This window comes from Bubalus kerabau, chromosome 12 (genome assembly GCF_029407905.1).
Source record: "Bubalus kerabau isolate K-KA32 ecotype Philippines breed swamp buffalo chromosome 12, PCC_UOA_SB_1v2, whole genome shotgun sequence".
Lineage (NCBI taxonomy): Eukaryota > Metazoa > Chordata > Mammalia > Artiodactyla > Bovidae > Bubalus > Bubalus kerabau.
Window position 1 is genome coordinate 66,629,735 of NC_073635.1, and position 17,627 is coordinate 66,647,361.

Sequence of the window (17,627 nt, forward strand, 5' to 3'; positions counted from 1 at the left end):
CATATACTATCTGACATTTATTTTCCTGTTCTTAAGACCATTTTTCTAATGGCTGAACCACTTTGAAGTATCAATATGGTGGCCCTTCTGCAGTGTTCTAATGGAGACCATTCTTCAGAACTGTTGGAAACATGGGTAGGACAGAATGCATTAGCTGGGTAAAATAGTAAGTGATCATATGAGAGTTAATAAAATCAATGCAGTTAAAATCTTTAGAGAAAACGAATAAGACTGTATAAGTCTAATTCACTTTCTCAACACCTAAAACAGTATAAAATGTGATTATGTACTATGTAAAAGGTTTTTGAAGAACATAAAACTACATTTTGGCACTGATCCAATAAGACTGAAATAAATCAATACAGAGAAATATAGCAGGATCAAGTTATAGTTGAATTACATTGGCATGAAATTTTGAAGAAAGAAAATTAGGACAGTTAGTTGAAGGAAGTAGGAGACTGAGGAAAGGAAGTTCAGAATGCATTTAAAGAACAGACTATGTTTTAATTATTTTCATTTTCATAAGACTCGGTACTCACCACTCACTCACAGCACTCACTATAGTTCAAATTTGTAACATGGGGAAGTGAAATGTGTTAGGCAGACTAAGGCTCTAATAGTATCTGAGATAATGGTTTATGTTGATGCATAAATTAAGTTTTCTAAGTTTTAAATCTTTTTATTTGTGAAAAGTAAAGTCATATTTACTTTACAGTGTGCTGTGAATATAAAATATAATAATATATTTTAAAATTTCTATCTTGGTGTTAGGCATATAGTACAGCTCCAGTAAATTTTCATTCCCTTTCTTCTCATTTTGTATTTTATAGGGATTACTTATCCAGCTGTGATAGATCAAGTCTGATATACATATATTGCAACACAGTTTTTTAAAAATTCTTTTGCAAGATTAAATTCTTGGTATCTTAGAATAAAACTCTAATAGTTATATCATTAGCTAGTCCACATGATATATCACATTTAATCCTCACAGCAGTTTTATGTTATTAATATGATTTTCCTTTCATGGATTTTTTTCATTACCTAAATATAGTAGGTGATAGTGAAGTGAAAGATAGTAGGTGATAAGGCAGGATTAAAAACCAAGTTTTTCTGATTCTCAAGCCTATGACCTTAACCACTAAGTTATACTGTTCAATTGGTACTCATCAAGGTGTTAACATTTTCAGATTATAGATTTCAGATGTATATTCTTGAAACGGGGGTGGAGAATGAATAGTAATAGAATGTGATATGACTGGGATTGATTTTACTGTACTGAACTTTTTGAACTTGCCTAAGCAGCAATATCTCCCAGTATTGCTTTCTGCAATGTAAGTGGGATACATGTGCTTATCCCCCATGTTATTTTCAGGATTAAATAAAGTTATATACTTGTGCATGGTGTCAAGGTGTGTGTGTATGTATAGTGTAGCTGCTGCTGCTAAGTCGCTTCAGTCATAACACTATTCCTGGCAGAGTAAGAAAAAGAACTGGCAGTTTTTATAGACTGAAAATATTTGAATCATAATACCTTATAATGACATATAAAAAAAGGAACGACTTGGTTACAATTCCAGGAATAGCAGCAAAGCTGGAACTAAAGATTATAAACTTAGAAAAATATAAAAACAGGCATAGGAAAATAATGAAAGGAAAGCTGAGAGGCTTGTGGGGATTTGACCCTTAAAGGAAGATAATTGTGCTGGGTGACATTTATACTTATGAGGCTTTCTGTCAGAGGACACTCCCAGCTCACATGACACCAGATGGCTAGAACTCAAGCCAAATCCAAGACTGAAGACTCAGATATTGAGGTTTGAAAGTACAAGAGAGGTCTGAAAGTAAGAGGGCAAGCCAGTAAGGGAGGCAACCACAGAGGAAAGAAACCTCAAATCCACATATGAAATCTCCTTAAATGTTTGACTAATTCCTGAACTGTACTTGATGAGGGTTACTCCAGATTTCCTAGCACAACAAACAGCTTGAAAGCTAGAACTGAGTGAAGCTTAGCTGTTGTCTGTGGTATGGGAGACAGTGCTTGGAGTCAGTCCTGAGAATAACTGCTAGCCATACCTAAAAATGTTCTTTAGAGGAAAACAATATAATCTAAGTTTATAATATATCCACAAATTTTAGTTTTAAAAATGACATATAGGGCAAGGAAAATGAGAAATTGGACTTAGAGTCAAAACAAAAGACAGGTTGTATTAAAGAACTCATAAACTTGAGATGTACACATGTTATAGTTAGCGTGTAAGACCCTGAAGTAGCCACATTAAATATGCCCAAGGACCTAAAGGAAAATATGTTTCTATTGAGAAAACAGATATGAAATAATATCTTCCTAGCTATCTATGTATCAAGAACACAAAATGGAAACTGTAGGATTCAAAATAAAATATCTAAAATTAAGCATTTTCTAGGATGATTTTAACACTATTGGAGAGAGATTGGAAGGAGTAAGTAAATTTGAATTTAAATCAATAGCAATTGTCTTTACCTAAGGAAAGAGAATGATTAAAGAAAAAAAAAATACAAAATACCAAAACTCAGAAACCTGTGAGACGCAGTTTGCCAAACATATAATTGGAAATGCAGAAGAACAGGAAAAAATATGGAGCAAAAAATTTATTTGAATAAATAACATACAGGGATTTCTGAATTTGGTGAAATCAAATAAATTCAAGAATAAATTAGATCAGCACTCTCAAAGCATGATATAAAGAATATTTAATGACCTAAAGGTATCAGAGCAAACTGTTCAAAAACTAAACAGGAATAAACAATTTTGAAAGGAACTAGATAACAAGAATTTTTTTTCAGAAACAGTATAAGAAAAAGACAATGAAATTATATTTTTAAAATATTTTAAAAAATCATACCTGCTAATAAGAATTCTATAACCAGTAAAATATATCTAAATAACTGGAAAAAAATACCATGTCTATAGATTTTAACAATGTTGTTAAGATGTCAATGCTCTGCCAAATGAATGTCAGGATTCTGTGCAATACAAATCAAAATCTCAACAGTCTGTTTTACGGAAAAGACAAATTGATTTAAAAATCTATATGAACATATAAAGGACATAGAGTAACCAAAAATATTGAAAACAATGCTTATGATTGCAAGGCTTTCACTATCTTACATCGATATTTAAATTAAAGCTATAATATACCATACATATGGAATTGGCATTAAATTAGATGAGTAGATCACTGAAACAAAAGAGTAAGGTCAATTAATGTTCAACAAAGTTGCTAAAGCAATCCAATTGGTAAGTAAAAGTACTGTCAGCAGATGGTTTTAAAAATGTTCAGTTGAGTATGTATTCTTGTGTGCATGTATGTATGTATCAGACCATCCATAAAAATCAATTCATGGATGGATCATAGAAAGTGAAGTCACTCAGTTGTGTCCGACTCTTTGCGATCCAATGGACTATAGTCTACCAGGCTTCTATGTCCATGGGATTTTCCAGGCAAGAGTTCTGGAGTGGGTTGCCATTTCCTTCTCCAACTTAAATATAAGCAAAATTTGTACAACTTTTAAATGAATACAGATTTATATCTTCTTGACTTAGGGCACAGAAAACAATAGCTGTAGCTTTTTAAAGTGCTATTAAAATTTGCTATTTGCTAAAAATGCCATTAAACTTCTTAAGTTGCATCAAAAGTTAATGTATATTTATTTAAAAAAACATAAAATGGGTACAAGTCACACACTGGGATAAATATGTATAAAAATTATATTGGACAAAAGTCTTTTATCTACACTATAAAAGGAAGGCCTGTGAATTAATTGTGAAAGAAGACAATCCAACAGAGTGGCTAAGAATTTGAATACACACTTATGTCACAAAGGAAGATGCAGGAGTCCAGCTCCAGCAGTCAGGGATTCAACCTGAAGAGATGAACGGTGTCGGCAATGAGACAGCCTCTTAGTTTTCTTGGACTGCCTATTTATTTCAAGTTTAAGATTTTCTTTTATACTTTTACAAAAGCATTAGGTCAGAGGTTTGACATTTTCAGTTCCCCCTCACCCAGATTTATTATGTCCATAAATCATTGTTGCTCTTCAAACAGAGTTCCTGCTTTAGTGATTCTCTGGGAATCAGCCTCATCATCTATTATCTACCTCCTCTAATGTGTCCTATAGTTAACTTGTGATTACATTGTAACTCATGCTACATCAGTTTACTACTTACCTTCCTAAATCCTGTTTGCCCCTAACATCCTGAGCTCACTATCTCTTAAAAAGGCTTCTAGCTATAGTGTCTCTCAAAATTCCTAACTTCTATAAGCTATAGTAAAATATGCTAACTTTACAACATTCCTTAAATCTTCAACTTCTAACTATTTTAATTATTTCTAAGCCCTAAATTCAGTAAACTCCTTTGCTGTAAACATTCTCCTCACAAATAGGCTTCAGATAGCAATCCCTCCCATGGCCTCAAGCTACAGCCTATGTGCTCATCCTGGAACACTCTTTTGTAAAAGTCCTTAAACAAATGTCAGTGATTAACTTTATGAATTATTCTCTGAGCACAGCTGCTGAAGGCTTTGTGCCTTCTCATGCTCCTCTCAAGAACAATAAGCACCTTAATATTCCTTTTCAGTCAACTCAGCAGAGGAGAGGAAAAGACAAGTCAGAATAACAAGGCCTAACTCCTTCATCCGGGACCGTGCCTGCAGAATGAGGAGAGGGGTCTGGGGCCGAGCCTCCATTTTGTCAGTAATGCCTAAAGCGGCTCCCGACAGGAAGATATATGAATGGTCAATTAGCACATAAAAGTGGCTCAAAATTATTAGTCATCAGGGAGATGTAAATCAAAACCATAATGAGATACTATTTCACACATTTTAATAACTCAACTGAAAAAGGACTTAACCGAATCAGTTGTTGCTGAGTATGTATGTGGATTAACTCATACATTCTGATTGACATTTAAAATGGTATAATCACTATGGGTTGTGTTTTGACATTTTCTCATAGAGTTATAAATAATACTCCTCATTCACTTGGCAATTATACCATTATATATTTACCCAAGAGTAATGGAAATATGGTTTCAGTGTGTCTGCCCTCTGATGCCCTCTTGCAACACCTACTGTCTTACTTGGGTTTCTCTTACCTTGGACATGGGGGTATCACTTCACGGCTGCTCCAGCAAAGGGCAGCCGCTGCTCCTTACCTTGGACGAGGGGTATCTCCTCACCACCACCCCTCCTGACCTTGAACGTGGAATATAAGCATCTGAATGCAGAGTTCCAAAGATAGCAAGAAGATATAAGAAAGCTTTCCTCAGCGATCAGTGCAAAGAAATAGAGGAAAACAACAGAATGGGAAAGACTAGAGATCGTTTCAAAAAAATTAGAGATACCAAGGAACATTTCATGCAAAGATGGGCTCGATAAAGGACAGAAATAGTACGGACATAACAGAAGCAGAAAATATTAAGAAGAGGTGGGAAGAATACACAGAAGAACTGTACAAAAAAGATCTTCACGACCAAGATAAACACAATGGTGTGATCATTCACCTAGAGCCAGACATCCTGGAATGTGAAGTCAAGTGGGCCTTAGAAAGCATCATTATGAACAAAGCTGGTGGAGGTCATGGAATTCCAGTGGAGCTATTTCAAATCCTGAAAGATGATGCTGTGAAAGTGCTGCACTCAATATGCCAGCAAATTCGGAAAACTCAGCAGTGGCCACAGGACTGGAAAAGGTCGGCTTTCATTCCAATCCCAAAGAAAGGCAATGCCAAAGAATGCTCAAACTACCACACAATTGCATTCATCTCACTCTAGTAAAGTAATGCTCAAAATTCTTCAAGCCAGGCTTCAGCAATATGTGAAGCGTGAACTTCCTGATGTTCAAGCTGGTTTTAGAAAAGGCAGAGGAACCAGAGATCAAATTGCCAACATCTGCTGGATCATAGAAAAAGCAAGAGAGTTCCAGAAAAACATCTATTTCTGCTTTATTGACTATGCCAAAGCCTTTGACTGTGTGAATCACAATAAACCGTGGAAAATTCTGAAAGAGATGGGAATACCAGACCACCTGATCTGCCTCTTGAGAAATTTGTATGGAGGTCAGGAAGCAACAGTTAGAACTGGACATGGAAACACCAGAACACTGGTTCTTGGTGGAAAGTGGGCAAGTGAAGTTTCTAGAGTGGTGGTAGTGTTCTATATCTTGATAGGAGTATGAATTATGGGAGTTTATGTTTGCTAAAACTCACAGAATGATACATGTAAGATTTGTGCATTTCACTGTATGTAACCACTTACCAAAGTCCCCTATCCCATTACACACACGATCAGTAACTATAAACAAATATTGAACAAAATGAATATGATTTATCTGTTGGCAGTGCCACATGTTAGCAATTTTAGAAACATATTCTGATATTTTAGGATTGATAAAATAAATATACATTGAGGATAATGGGAGCCAGTTCCCAGCTGTTATATATTGTAATACTAATGTGATAATACTAAAATGACCTTTGTTTTATTGTATTGAATTTAAGATTATAAATGTTATTTCATGGCTTTTCAATATAGATAGATGAACAGATACATTCATGATACTTAGGTAGACACACACATACATACAGTGTCTAGCTCTGTTGAATATGTAGAAGCCATATCACATCAATATCAATTACTGTATCTATTGCCAAATTCTCCAGTCAAGATAACCAGAGATCCTTGGGGAAATGGAGGATTCCAGAGTCTGGACAGTGAAAGTAAGGATAAGCCTAGAATATCTTATAAAGTTGTTGTTGTTTAGTCACTAAGTCATGTCTGACTCTTTTGTGACTCCATGGACTCTAACCCAACAGGCTCCTCCGTCCATGGGATTTCCCAGGCAACACTTTCCCTGTGTTAGAAGGTGTGTAAAGAATTTCTCAAATAATAATAGGGACATATTAACAGCAGCCATGATCCAGATTGAAGAGGCTCCAAATGGACAAATCTAGCATAATTAGAATATCAGAAACAAAAATGTACAGTAAAAGATAAAATTGTTTAATAAAATGAGAATCTATGAATCCAAACTGATATAAATGCATAAATGAATGGATAAATAGGTAAGAATGAATGACTTTCTTGAAGTAGAATGTTGTTTTATACTCAGTAAGTCGTATCTGACTCTTTTGTGACCCCATGAACTGTAAGGCTCCTCTGTCAATGGAATTTCTTAGGCAAACATACTGGAGTACATAGCCATTTCTATCTCCATGGGATCTTCCCAGCCCAGTAATCAAACTCACGTCTGTAGCATTGACAGGCAGATTCCTTACAACTGAGCAACAAGGAAAGCCCTGCAACAAAATATCAACAGATAAATGCTGACTAAATGAAGAGATTAGAAAATCACTATTTTGTAGCTATCAGAGTAATAATTAAGTCAAGAATTATCAGTTTTTGCTAAAAGTAGTAGGTAAGGTTTTGATGAGAAGCATCATATTGACATAGTGTCAGACTTCTAATTACATAATAAACAAATGTGAGTTTTACTGGATAAATACAAAGTAAAACACTTTAATCCAATCATCAACATTATTATTATCAACACTGGAATAAAGTGACATCATGTGCCTCCTGATGTACCAAAGTGAAAGAGAGTATTAGTCACTCAGTCATGTCCTACTCTTTGCAACCCCATGGCCTGTATCCTGCCAGGCTCCTGTGTCCATGGACTTTTCCAGGCAAGAATACTGGAGTGGGTAGCCATTTTCTTTTCTAGGGTATCTTCCCAACCCAGGGATCAAACCCAGGTCTCCTGCATTGCAGGCGGATTGTCTACCATCAGAGCCACCTAGGAAGCCCAAGAGGTGCACAGACTTCTCTAACGTTCTTGCCATAAGGACATTTCTCTAACCGTGATAAAATAACAGTTGAACTCAACTTGAGGGGGATTCTAGAAACACTGCCTTCCAGATCAAAGTGGACTAAAGAGATATGGCAGCTAAATACAAGCTTCTGGATTCCATTCTGGACTGGGGACAAAGGCAAGATATGAAAAAGTCACTGGGACAGAGTTATATATTAATGTTAAGTGTCCTGGTTTTGAGCATCATTGTGCAGTTATATTAGAAAATTATCTTGTTTTTAGGAAATATATACTAAAGTGTGTGTATGTGGGAGACAGAATGAGAATCAAAAATCAGATGGAGCTAAATGTAAATAATTACTGTATCTTGTTTAAAAAGTATACTAGAATGTTTGTATGTTTTCTATACATTTGAAATACTAATGAAAGAAATAGTTAAAAAATAAAAACACACACAACTAAATTTCTTCATTACCATTTACATCCCATTGGTTCTGTTTCTTCCTGAGTATTAGTCCCAACAATTTGAATATATATATACTATATAGTGTATCTATATATATACACACACACACTTATATACTGGCCTTTTAAGAAAAACAAAGAATTATGTTAAGGAAAAAATTAGCTTAAATCTATTATAGCAGAGGAAATGAGACTTTGATCATATAAATGTTTTAGATATAAAATTCCTCCAGCACAACATTTACTAATGCTTTAACCTACTATAGTTATACTGCTTTGTAGTTTAAAGATTAAAACAAAGGCATTTAAAGTGATGGCAGGGAAGTGGTGGTGGGGAAGCCAGATGGAAAAAAATGCTAATTGCTAAAAGTATACTTAAATATTGAATGTTAATATGCTCATTAGAAAAGTTTTGATCAAGTAAATACTCCTTTAATGTTATAAAGGAGTACTCTTTCAATGTTGTAATTTGAAAATATTGAATGATGATATTGTTATATGGGAAATTGATATTATTACTGATAGGGATATAAGAAATTGATGTTATTACTACATTTTTATTACTACATCAACATCGGAGACGTTATTTCTCCAGAAATCATTATTTTTTATACAGTTCAGCTCTATTCCTTTTCACTTAATTTTTTTAGTTTTCATTCCCTACCGGTTTACATTAAATTTATGAATATTTAATTCATTTGTAGTATAGCACATTTTCTTGTGCTATTTCTGAAACAGAAGCTTGCATTTTGATATGGTGCCATTGCAGATTTATTTATGGACATACATGCAAAAATATTCTCCCCCAGTTATATACCTTTATATTACTGTTAATTAATTTATTATTCTGAATGATTCACAAGTCATTTCTTTTTGATATAACAAATGTATTTATAAAAGTATGGTGCTCTTAATCATTAATTACAACACTTTAGTTTAATCTTATGGTAAATTTTATTGCGTTTTTAAATATCACTCAATATATTTGAGGCTTATGTTATATTAGAAAAGACTCTTGTGTTCATAATGCCACCATATTTCTATTCACACTCTAGACTCTTTAGGGACTGGGACAAAATATTTATATTCCAACTATTTTATTTACCGCTTAAAATATTTTTATTAATCTCAAATAAAAAAGAAAGCTGCTTCCTTAATAGTTGTATTGTTTGGTTTCTGGGAATAATTTCACACATATTTTGCAAACTTGGATAGTTTGGCAGTTTTAAATAATTGAAGGCTTGTTAATAGTTACATCAGAAATTAGGGCTATTGTATATGATAATTTGACATTTGAAGTAAAATATATGTATTTCTCTTACTCCTGAGGCAAATTTAAGATTTCCTTGTTTGTATCTGTCATGAATTTCTAAGAAATAAAATGACTGAATAAAATTACTATTTGTTAGAAATCCCTGTTTTAAAAGAAAGTTTTTGTCAAGATCCCATTCTACAGAAAAGCAAAATTAACCCAAAATGTCTTGACCTGATTGCCTTTCATGTGGGAGACTCAATTATGGTTCTTTTCTTGGGAATCAGGAAAGTTACTCCCTGAATGACAATACAGGTCAAGATCACCTTTCTGCTTGTTAAAGAAGATGCTCATCCAGAGACCTTTAGCTTAATGACCCAGCTTCTTCTGCATAAGTTACGGTCTGGGACCTCAGTGGGAACTTTTGAAGCTTCATTAGCCTTTTAGACCACAGGGGAAACATTAAATTAACAAAAAAGGAAGAGAAAGAAACAAAATCTCCAGTCAATGATCCCAAAGAGACCCTAGCCAACAAAGTGTGTTGACTTTCTTGCTTTACTTAGCTGTGGAACACTGCCTTGAGTTGTGTCTTGTTAAATTTGTGTAATTTCTTCTGCCATTTAACTTTTGCACCTGTCTGAATCAGTTCAACAGTGTTTCATATTAATAACTTTTGTATAGTTAGAGAATTATTATGCCATCCTCATCACACCCTAAAGTAGATTCACCTTTGCTGCAAAGTGGAGGCTGGCTCTAATCAGATGAGCAGGCAGTCAAGGATTCTGAGTCAGACTCTCAAGAGAGAAGTGAGAGACAAAGTTACGAATTTGAATGTCACAGTGAGAGGTGAGAAAACAACATGGACGAGGTCACCCAGGGAGAGTGTGTAGAATCAGAAATCCAGAAAGCCAAAGATATGACCTCCGAATCTCCAAAGCAGAGCAGCAGGAGCTGTAGGAGATGAACCTGGAGAGAATAATGTGCTGAAACTAAGAGAGAGCACGTGTATCAGTGAAGTGACAAACACAGCAGAGAGACCAATCATCAGGTATAGTTAGGAGTGTTCTTTTGGCAATTAGAAGATTCAGTGGATATTGTAAATAAATATTTTGGCACTAATCTTTCGATTAAACTGAATAGACACGAGCTGAAGGATAAAGGGGAACTTGGATTTTTAAAAAGATTTTTAAAATCAATTTTAGGTTCACAGCAAAATTAAGAGGCCTGTGTAGGGACTTCCCTTCTGTCCTTTTTCACTTGCAGAGCTTCCCTCATTCTCACTGTGCCACCCACACCCCACCACTGTGGCACGTTTGTTACGGCCGATGAACCTACATTGATGCATCATAATCACGCAAAGCCCAGAGGTTACCGTAGGGGTTCACAGTTGGTAGTGTGCATTTTATGTTTGAAATCTGTACAATGACAAGAATCCTTCTGCACAGCTTCATTCAGAGTAGTTTCACTGCCCTAAAAATCCTCTGTGCTCCACCCATTCATTCCAACCCTGGCCATACCTTCCGGCAACCACTGATCTTTTTACTGTCCATTTTACTTTTTCCAGAGTGTCACATAGTTGGCATCACAAAATACACAACCTTTTCAGATGGGCTTCTTAGTAATATACATTTATGATTCCTTCATGTGTTTCCATGGCTAGAGCCCTCATTTCTTTTTAGCGGTGAAGATATTCCTTGCTTGTATGTGCCATAGTTTATCAGTACATCTACTGAAGGACATCTTGGTAGCTTCCAGGTTCTGGGAACTATGAATAAAGCTGCTATAAACATCCTAGTGCAGGTTTTGTGTGGACATTCATTTTCAACTTTTAAGGGGAAGTTCCGAGGGTTGTGATTGCTAAATCAAATGGCAAGTATATGTTTAATTTTGTAAGAAAAGCCAAACTGTCTTTGAAAGAGGCTGAACTATTTTGCATTCCTACAAGCAATATCTGAGAGTTCTTCTGACTCCACATCCGCACACCACTGGGCATTGTCATTGCTCCTGATTTGGGCCATTTTAATGGGCCTGTGAAAAGTGTTAGTCACTCAGTCATATCTGACTCTTTGTGACCCCATGGACTGCAGCCCTCCAGGCTCCTCCATCCATGGGATTCTCCAGGCAAGAGTACTGGAGTGGGTTGCCATTTCCTTCTCCAGGGGATCTTCCCGACCCAGGGATTAAACCCAGGTCTCTTGCATTGCAGGCAGATTCTTTACCATCTGAGCCAATAAATAATAATTTAACAAATAGTTGTCCTTATAGTCTGGTGGACTTTTATTTCAAGAATTGTGCTGTGAAAGAAAGGTAAGAAATGGGAAGGTAAAAAAGGTTGGATTCAGCTAATATACAGTGGAATGCCTTCTTTGTTGTCAACATTTTGAAATTTTCACTTTCAAAATCTGGCAATTAATAACAATGGGAAAATGTGATAGATAGCCACTGCCAAGCTTTTGTAATGCCCCCTAGCATCCCGGCTATTCTGACACTGCACAGGAGCTTAGTAACTATCTCAGGTCCAGGAACTAAAAGGGACTCTTAGTTCAATGGGAACCACAAGCCCTGATTCAAACTTTTGTATAATTGATGCTATGTGTGTGTGTGTTCTCAGTCATGTCTGACTCTTTGCAGCCCTAGGGACTGTAGCCTGCTCCTCTGTCCATGGGATTTTCCAGGCAAGAATACTGGAGTGGGTTGCCATTTCTTCCTCCAGTGGATCCTCCTGACACAGGGCTTGGACCTGTGTCTCCTGTGTCTCCGACATTGGCAGGCAGATTCTTTACCCATGAGCCACCTAGGAAGCCCCCATACTGATTATTAAATAATTTTTATAACATACCAGGAGAGTGACATTAGGTCAAAGGAGCTTGATTTTTGTGTGTTGTTGTTTGTTTGCCTTATTTTTAAGAAAAGAGAGACTAATTCTTATTTATAGATCAGGAAGGTTTGCATGGTGATATAATTGATAAAATTAGAGGTAGTGTGGAAAAGGAATCCAGGGTGCACAGAAGTAGATGCAGTCTTTGGGTGAGGAAAGAAAGTGAAATCGCTCAGTCGTGTCCGACTCTTTGCGACCCTGTGGACCGTCCGTGGGATTCTCCAGGCAAGAATACTGCAGTGGGTTGCCATTTCCTTCTCCAGGGGATCTTCCCCACCCAGGGATTGAACCTGGGTCTCCTGCCTTGCAGGCAGACGCTTTAACCTCTGAGCCACCAGGGAAGCCCTTTGGATGAGGAAGCAATAATCATTCCTCTGGGATGGAGGAAAAGACAGAGTGAATATGGACACTTTTTTTACATTGGAAGATAAAAAGATGAAGACTTTCCTAGTCAGGGGAGCTTTATTTTCTGTGTAGACTGAGAAACAGTGTCATCACTATCAGTGGCAGTGAGTCAAGAAACTTGAGGAGGTTGGAGTCATTTTCTGTCAGGCTCTTTCCCCAGGCCTCCTAGCACTGATTAGGTTTGGAGCTCAGGACACAATTCTGGTATGTTTCATTCTCTTAATTTTTGAAAATGTGTCTCAATAGCAGTCATGCTAACAGCAAGGAATATAACACCTTTCCATGTTTCCATGCTCCTACATACATACATACTCATAATAAGGTTTTTGTTAGTGATAATATTTACAAAAATAAATTATATACTTACTACCTACACTCAACTATTTTTCTCACTCTTCACCATGTTGAAGTTTTTCAGTAGCTGATGTGTAAATAGTCTGCTAATTATTTTTAGTAATTGCGTAGTATTTGATAATACTTGCAAAGTATTTAATTATATTTTGGCTTTAACCAAATTGATTCAGTCAATATCTTCTAAATAAACACTTCTGAAGGTTTCTGTTTTTGTTTTTTGCCCCACAATGTGGTGAATAACAGCATCAGTTCAGTTCAGTTCAGTCTCTCGGTCATGCCCAGCTCTTGGCAACCCCAGTGACTGCAGCACACCAGGCTTCCCTGTCCATCACCAACTCCCAGGGCTTACTCAAACTCATGTCCATGAAGTCGGTGATGCCATCCAGCCATCTCATCCTCTGTCATCCCCTTCTCCTCCCGCCTTCAATTTTTCCCAGCATCAGGGTCTTTTCTAATTAGTCAATCTTTGCATCAGGTAGCCAAAGTATCGGAGCGTCAGCTTCAGGATCAGTCCTTTCAATGAATATTCAGGACTGATTTCCTTTAGGATTAATTGGTTTGATCTCCTTGCAGTCCAAGGGACTCTGGAGTCTTCTCCAACACCACAGTTCAAAACCATCAATTCTTCAGCATTCAGCTTTCTTTATGGTCCAACTCTCTCATCCATACACGACTACTGGAAAACCATAGCTTTGACTAGACAGACCTTTGTTGGCAAAGTAACGTCTATGTTTTTTAATATGCTGTCTAGGTTGGTCATCGGAGAAGGCAATGGCACCCCAATCCAGTACTCTTGCCTGGAAAATCCCATGGATGGAGGAGCCTGGTAGGCTGCAGTCCATGGGGTTGCTAAGAGTCGGACACGACTGAGCGACTTCGCTTTCACTTTTCACTTTTTATGCACTGGAGAAGGAAATGGCAACCCACTCCAGTGTTTTTGCCTGGAGAATCCCAGAGATGGGGGAGCCTGGTGGGCTGCCGTCTATGGGGTCGCACAGAGTTGGACACGACTGAAACGACTTAGCAGCAGCAGCAGGTTGGTCATGGCTTTCCTTCCAAGGAGCAAGTGTCTTTCAATTTCATGGCTGCAGTCACCATCTGCAGTGATTTTGGAGCCCAAGAAAAAAAAGTCTCTCATTGTTTTCATTGTTTCCCCATCTATTTGCCATGAAGTGATGGGACTGGATGCCATGATCTTGATTTTTTGCATGTTGAGTTTTAAACCAGCTTTTTCACTCCCCTCTTTCACTTTCATCAAGAGGCTTTTTAGTTCCTCTTCACTTTCTGCCATAAGGGTGGTGTCATCTGCATATCTGATGTTATTGCTATTTCTCCCGGCAATCTTGATTCCAGCTTGCTTCATCCAGCCTGTAATTTTGCATGATGTACTCTGCATAGAAGTTAAATAAGCAGGGTGACAATATAGAGCCTTGACGTACTTACTCCTTTTGCAATTTGGAACCAGTCCATTTTTCCATGTCCAATTCTAACTGTTGCTTCTTGACCTGCATAGAGATTTCTTAAGAGGCAGGTTTTCTGGTATTCCCATCTCTTTAAGAATTTTTCCCGGTTTGTTGTGATCCACACAGTCAAAGGCTTTTCCATAATCAATAAAGCATAAGTAGATGTTTTTTCTGGAACTCTCTTGCTTTTTCTATGTTCCGACGGATGTTGGCAATTTGATCTTTGGTTCCTCTGCCTTTTCTAAATTCATCTTGAATATCTGAAACTTCGTGGTTCATGTACGGTTGAATCCTCGCTTGGAGAATTGAGAATTTTGAATGGTCTACAGAGAACTTCTATAGGTATTGCTCAGGTTTTTATATTTACATTTATAGTGGTTTAAGTTTTTGTATTTTAATACATTATTTTCCAAAGGGTTCTGGCAATTTTCACCCCCACTGACAATCTGTTTGCCATTTCTTTGTGTCCACATCAGCCTTGAACGTTATTACTGGGCTCTTTTGTGGGGGTGGGTAGAATGTGGGGATATAATACCTTTTTGTTTACATGTGATTGAAAGTTGATAAAAATTTATTAAATATTAGCAAGTGAATTTTTTTTCAAGTCTCCTGACTCTAAAGAAAATGAGTTGGTTTAAATAATCCTTCATCATTCTTCGGGTGCTTCAGGAAGATAGTTCAGTTTTTTTGTTTAGAAACTACTGCATACACATTAGCCTACTGAACTTGTCTGGACTGAAATTAGAATTTCAGAAATGTTTGAATGCATGATTATTTCACCCCGTAGTTTTGGAATCTGTACCAAAACTGTCTATGCTTTGTTTTCCTGGACACTTAAATTTTCTGCCAGTTTGTTAAGATGTGTTTATGTTTATGAGAGAGTGAGAGAGTTATGTCATCAAAAGGAGTGGCTGTGATTTCTTTTGAGATGGTATGTATTTTATGTCATCAGGAAGAGTCTCAGAATTTGCTGAAAGTTCACACACAATTCAATGACAATGAATACAATTTAATTTAGAGATGATGGTAATCAAGGCCCTCTATCATGGTCTGGAATTTGTTTTTTATAATTTTCTCCTTCTAGATTCTTCTTTCCTTATGTGCTAGCAATAGTGAATTATTCATAATTCCTGAGATCTGCCATCACTTACATTTATTTTTTATAATAAGTCAAAACATTTTATTGAATTAAAATTCATTTCCCACATTTCTGCCTGAGAATATCATATTCAACTGACAGGATTCAACTCAAAGGCAATTCTTTCCTGAAGAGTTTCCCAACTTAAAAAAAAAGTCCCACTTTCGTCAATTAAATACTATATTTTATTTTATCACTATAGTTGCACATTGCTGTCTCCTTTGCTAGATTTTAAGAGTTTTGAGATTAGAGACTTTGTTTTAGTCGTCTTTTTATTTAGCAACTATTTGTATTATTTGACATTCTGCTCAATGCATCACACATAGGAGATACTCAATAACATTGAATGAAGAGTGTGGAACTGATGGAATAGGCTAGCTAAAAGCTTCCCTGGTGGCTCAGAGGTTAAAGCGTCTGCCTGCAATGTGGGAGACCTGGATTCGATCCCTGGGTCAGGAAGATCCCCTGGAGAAGGAAATGGCAACCCACTCCAGTACTCTTGCCTGGAGAATCCCATGGAGGAGCCTGGAGGGCTACAGTCCATGGTGTTGCAAAGAGTCAGACATGACTGAGCGACTTCACTTTCAAACCAGATTAGGGAAGGTTCCACTGTCAGAGTCCACTAAGGGCTTCAGGATATAATGGGGCTTGCACTGGGTCAGAACAGCCTTTCATTAAACACTCCAAGAATAAAACAGACTAACAGATTACACAAATAGAATGTGGACTACAAGCAAAACTGCCCTTGTTTGTTCTTCTCTCTTGAGATTAATGACATTTGACCATGTGATTTCATACTTACAGTGTATTATATAGTCAAACCATCCTGTACACTTCCATTGGAGGAAATGTATCTAATGTGATAACTTCTAATGCTAGTCACATAATGATTTATATATTCTTATTTTTATGATTTTAGAAAGCATATTTAGATGTGTTTAAGTATTGACCAATATTCAAGTATCCATTTTAAATACTTGGAATATGTTTGTGAATTAAGAGTAACTATTCTACTGATTAGAAAAATTTCTGCTGGTAATAGCCTATGTGAGTCCAGAGAAATCTGCTTCATTTTTAATTCTCTGGTAGCATACTCTCTTTTATAAGTTCTTTCATCCTATAAGTGTAGATAAATCCCTAAGAACCAGAAAAATGTGATCATAATATTTTGAACTGATTAGTATCTACTACTTTTTGAACTGTAAAATATATATATATTTTATTTTTAAAGAAACGTGAAAGCTACTCTTTGCAGATGTTAATCCACACAGAACAATCCATAGATGAATTCAGAAGGAGCCTGGAGGGAAGAGCTTTCTCACACAGACAGATGAATTAGGATACTTAGCTGACAGGGTCATCACTACATTTCTTATCAGAAAAATGGATTTCTACTGCAGGGATGGAAAATATTAAAAAATTCTCAAGTAGGCTGTAGCTTTCAATGAATCATGTCATAAATTGAATGGGAAGAGACTCTGAGCATGTCTTGCAGAATATGGAGTGAGAAAGGGCTAGATAAAGAAAAATACCTATGCCAGCCAAGACAGCTTTGGGGCTTAAGGTAGAAAATTGAATAGTTACGTTAAAGTGTATGCTTCAGTAGCATTTTACATAAAAAATTCATCTGTTTTTCAAAGTAATATACTGTGCTAAATGTCGTGTATGTCACCTGAATTACTTTGCCCCACTTAAAGATTATGGATAGAAATGCTGTCATTGTAGAAGCAGTCACTTTTAAGAAGATGGCCAATGCATAATACTAATGGTATTTGCCTTTTGCAGAAATAACCTGAAAGGCATTGAATTTATACTGGTAATT

At 36.4% G+C, this 17,627-nt stretch overlaps 1 protein-coding gene and 1 non-coding gene across 4 annotated transcripts in view; one reads left to right on the forward strand and one right to left on the reverse strand.

The window, feature by feature from the left end:
• Nucleotides 1-17,627, forward strand: part of GPC5 (glypican 5) — a 710,259-nt gene that overhangs the window by 451,058 nt on the left and 241,574 nt on the right. The window lies entirely within an intron of this gene.
• TRNAC-GCA (transfer RNA cysteine (anticodon GCA)) lies at nucleotides 12,715-12,786 on the reverse strand. The gene has a single exon. It is a non-coding gene; the product is annotated as a tRNA-Cys (tRNA).